The 5,342-nt window shown below is 29.5% G+C and overlaps 1 long non-coding RNA gene across 1 annotated transcript; it reads right to left on the bottom strand.

Moving 5' to 3' along the window:
• Nucleotides 1-1,793: 1,793 nt before the first annotated feature.
• On the bottom strand, nt 1,794-4,788 carry LOC114078096. Its single transcript, XR_003579643.1, has 2 exons — nt 4,594-4,788; nt 1,794-1,985 (listed from the first exon to the last, which is right to left on the bottom strand). It is a non-coding gene; the product is annotated as an uncharacterized LOC114078096 (long non-coding RNA).
• Between the last annotated feature and the right edge of the window lie 554 nt (nt 4,789-5,342).

Raw genomic sequence — 5,342 nt, 5'->3', positions numbered from 1 at the left:
ACATAAATTTTAATTTTTTTTGGGCGGGGTGGGGGTGGGGGATAGGGGGTCGATAGTTGAAATATTAATAAGGACGTATATATGAAAGTTTTAAAAAATCGCTTCTAAAACTAGGCAACAGAAGGTTTTTTGAAAATTTGAAGAAAACTTGGAATACCTATATATGACTCGTAGTTTACCATAATATAGCAATATTTTAATGGGTAAAATATGGATATAAACCCAAATATAACCCATATTTAAAAGTAAAAATTAAAGGAATCCCATAGTGTAAAGTGTAAATTACATCCTATCCCAATTAATTTACATTTTACAAAAAATTCCTTAAAAAGGTAGGCCTTTGATATATAACTACCAATCTAATACAATATAATTGATATAAGGTAAACAAATTATTGTTGAGCATAAAAAGGGAAAAAAACTGTAATAATTAATTTTGTTAATTTAATTAGCTTAATTTAAGCGTAATTGAAACTAAACAATCCCTATCTTAATAGGTAATCTACTCAGACCTTTCAAAATTCAAAATTACATCTTCTACGTTGAATAACAGTTTGTGAACATCCATCCATTGAGAAAAAGTGAGAAATACTGATTTTTTGTTGATAGAAGATGAATGTATCAATTTTACTGAGGCATTTAGGAATTTGGGTCAACAAAGTGTAATATGAAAGTTACAAAAGTGACAGAATCGTTGTTGGAAAATTAAGAACGACATAGGTGTTAAATTATATTTAGAAGTGAAAAAAATGAGTCACGATTTGCAATGTATTCATTATGCATTGACACAAGTGAAAAGATTGGTGGTGGTGTCCATGACTAGGACGAAACTTGTATGCATATGACGAGGTGCTGGTTTCAGTTGCAGATGCATCAAAGAATTTAACACATCATGATTGATCTTGGCACATGAAACAATAACAAGATCAACTGGGCACTCAAAGATAAACAGGAGTTCATTGATATTGTTGAGGCAGTACACCAAAAGATTACTCTACCAAGTATTGTTATCAGTGTCTGTTGATATTGTATTTTGTCTGTGAGATATGTTTCTCCCACTTCATCGAAGATCCTTTCAATTTTGATTCTAAATCATTAAAAAATTTCGAGATGCAAAATTCTTCTTCTAATTCATTAAGGTCTTTTCAATTTTGATACAAAATTATCAAAATTTTTTAGAAGATACATCATAAATATCTTTGCAACTTAGCATTTTACTATTTATGTATGTTATTTAAATTGATAAGTATTGTATATTATACTAGATACATTAAATAAGTAATTATTGTCATAAGATGTTAGATTTGAGATCGATACATTACCGTGTGATAATTGCTATGTATCACGATAATTGCTATGTAATTGATACATTTAGTATAAATTCAAATTTACGTATCATATCTAAAAATTAGTGCATGATACATTATTACTATTTATTATTGTTGTTTAAATTGATAAATATTGTATTTATACTAGATACATTAAATAAGTTATTGTTGCTCATAAGATGTTAGATTTGAGATTGAGACATTATCATGTGGTAGTTGTTAAGTAATTGATACATTTAGTTTAAATTCGAATTTACGTATCATATCTAAAAGATTAGTGCATGATACATTACTATTTATGTAAATGGATAAGTATTGTATTGTTAAGGGATATATTAAGCATGTAATTGTTGCTCATAAGTTGTTTGCCTTGAGATTGATACATTATAAATTAGTATTTATGGATCATGTCCATATAATCCGACGTAGCTATGTATCATATACAAAAAAAAAAAGAGATATATTTAGTAAAAAATTGATTTTTGTATCATGCCTAATAAATTAGTGCGTGATATATTACTTTTTATGTTTCTTAATTTGTTTGAGTAATACTTTACTTTATCAAAAGATACATTTTACATGATATAATACTGTTTATGTATCTTCATTCGTTGCTGCTTCATTAAGATCTTGGGGGCCTTGATCTGGTTCGTCATCCTAAAATAGCAGCATGTAGTATAAGTCAGGATACAAATTTTATTTTGATTTATCAACCACATATCATAATGTATTATATACTAAATTTTCTGATCATTCTAATACATTCTTATGTTCACTTGCTTCTGTAATAACACATGAATATTTTCATATGCGGGTTAGAGTTCTGAAAAATTCTCTATTTCTTGTTGATTTTTGATAGTATCATGAATATTTTCATCTGTCGGTTAGACTTTTGAAACATCCGTCGTTTCTTATTCTTAATAGTATCATCGATCTGTATTTGTAGTTTTAGAACAAACAATTATTAACAAATATGTTAATGATATATTTAATTGTATTCAAGAAAATATGTATAAGATATATAATGAACTATAAACACTATTATCTATAATATATCTCTACAGCCATAGATCTGATCTTCAACCTCAACAACAGATACAATCGTTTTTCAATCATGATGTGCAAATTTTTTTAATGATCTGCAACTGAAGTTAACACCTCGTCTATTTGCATACAAATTTTGTCCTAGTCATGCATCTGGAATTTTTTTTTGCACAATCTTCGTCATCAAAATCATATATTTTTCGATTAGTATCTCGATTCATGTGAACACGATGAAACAAAATAAAAATTGAAGTAAAAAGATGACAAACTCTGAGAGAGAGAGAGAGAAGACGAAGTATGATATGTATCAATAAGAAACAACTGAAACAAAAATCGACTGAAGTATATTTGACAAACTTTGTGAGAGAAAACATAAGATACAAAAGTGAAGATTGATATTTGAAATTTGTTTGATTGAGAGAGAAAATATTTGAAAATCAATTTGGGTTAATGCTTTGTAACTGAAAAGAGAATTGAGTGAAATTAGGGAGAAAAACAAGGAGTATAAGAAATGGTGAATGTAGGAGGAAAGAGTATATTATGTATCTACCAGATTTCAATTACAAGTTAAATAAGGGATTAAAGTAATTTTTTAAAAAAGTAGGGAAAAGTAGACAATAAGAAACTTAAAGTTGTGTATTTAAGTTATTTTTCCTATTTAAAATCACTCTTTCATCCCATATTGAATGGGCTATTTGGGCGGGTCAGTGAAAAGTGGACTTAAATTGCCAGCATTAACAGTGTTCAAATAGAGTAGACTTAAGCCTAATTATAATAACAAGGAAGCAATTACCAATGAATGAAAGAAGCAAACTATTGAAGTAGTGATTAGGCTTTTTTTTTTAAAAAACAAAGAAATAAAATATGTGACTTATGCAAAGGCTGTAATATACCCACATATTTAATAACTAATTTGAGAATTTCGGCACATGAGCAAAACAGTAAACCTAATTAACAAAACAATACTATTGCCTTGTGGCAATTTCAAATGTGAAATAAAGGGAGATTTTTGGCATATTTTCACGAATTTTAAGCAAAGAGGGGAGACATACATAGGCTACAAAAAAGGGAAACTTACATAAATGTGCTATAATAATAAAATATTTACCATTTATAGCAACAATATTTTTTTTTCACTTGATCGCTTTTAATTCATTTATAATACAATTTTAATACATATTACAAAGAACAATTTATTATTCACATTTAATACAAGTTTTAATGATGGATAATACATTTATCACACATTTTAATACACTTATAATACAATATGACCATTTTTTACCAAACAAACACAATATATTTCAAAAACAATTATAATTCAAATATATTGCATAAATAATTCACTTTTAATACATATTACAGATTTATCACAGTATTGCTATAAATGGTAATAAACAAAAAGTATCGCTAAAATCTGTAATTATTTTTTAAAATGTATTAATTTATGTAATTTTTCCGACAAAATACTACAATGAACTTAGCACGAAACTTTTATACCCCTGGGCATACATTGAAGGCTAAAAAACTCAAACCTTAAGACTTCATCCCCTCCGACTTGCGGTAAAAAAAAGTGAAATCTAATACTACATAATAATACGAATTCTCAACAGCCAAAAGAACCTTAAGACGAGCAGAATATTTCGATAACTAAACCAAAGGCTAGTCAAGAACATAGAGAAATAATAAAAGGGATGAGACAACACAACCAATTTTAACAGACAATTTCATTGTTTTGAAATAACTAGTTTGTGCATATGAATCAGATTGTCGATTCTACTAGGCAAGAGACACGAAAGATGCAGTAAGCAACAGATAGATAACAATATTTGATTCACTAGTAATAAGAGCAAATAAGAGCCTATATGTCATATTATGGAAGTCGAAATCACACACAGAAGGTAATTTCGAGTTCTACGACTAAACCACAACTTTCATAGCATACCAGTAGGAACATCAGTGAAATAAGAAGATTTTAACAATGAAAATAAGAATTTGGGAGGGGAAGACGTCAAAACTTCATCGAAACAAAAACAAATAACAACCAAGGGCTTTCAAATAAACTCCATCACTGGTTTGTAGACAAATGAGATTCAAAAGGAAATTTCAAAAAAAAAAAGAAAACAAAAAAACACTAACAAATAAACATTCTATACATTTGAGAACCGAGCAAACGATGCATTAAGAATAAAAGTATGTTTAAAACAAAAATGAGTGTTACCTTTCGAGATGCAGCGACTGGAGACGAGTACGAACAGAAAAGATAGAGCTCCTATGACCACAAACAAACCCAATGAGCCTGGATGAACAAAATAGAAGCCGGCGAGAGCAAAATCGAAAGAAAAACTCGTTTTTGATCTCTATGCGACTTCAGGAGCTTTGACTTTAATGTCCTTTTTCTTTCCAGCTTACTGGTTCTGTGTATATATATATATATATATATATATATATATATATTATCTCTTTTTCTCACAAAAAGTTTCTTTTTTTTTCTCCTCCAAAACAATGAAACAATAACGATTATATAGAAAGGGGGCTCGGATTTTGGAAAAAAAGGGGAAAACCATCAAAATTCGGATGAGACCAGGCCAGTTCGAAATTCAAAACTCTGAAAAATTCCATTTTTGAAGGAACCTCTTTTTCTGAAGCCTTAACCCCATTCCGAAAAGGGAAAGAGGGATGGACGGCTAGGATCAATCCCAACGTCCTTGCTGCTAAAAGTGTCTCGATCTCAAGGGGAGCAAGGACGAGAAGCAACTGTAACAGACGAACCCAGTCTGCCATGGCCAAATGCACCGTACGAGAACAGTAAGGGCTGCAGAAAGAGACGTTGAAAATCAATTTACGTCAAATTGTTGCTGAATGTTGTATTACATTTAGTGGGATGGTTTTTGTGGGGATGGGCTTGGGTTAGGCTGCTGGAAAATTGAAGGGAAAATTGTATATAATAACAAACTAATAAATCAAATT

This window comes from Solanum pennellii, chromosome 7 (genome assembly GCF_001406875.1).
Source record: "Solanum pennellii chromosome 7, SPENNV200".
Classification (NCBI taxonomy): Eukaryota; Viridiplantae; Streptophyta; class Magnoliopsida; order Solanales; family Solanaceae; genus Solanum; species Solanum pennellii.
Note: the sequence above shows the minus strand (reverse complement) of the source record. Positions and strands in the feature narration are given on the sequence as shown.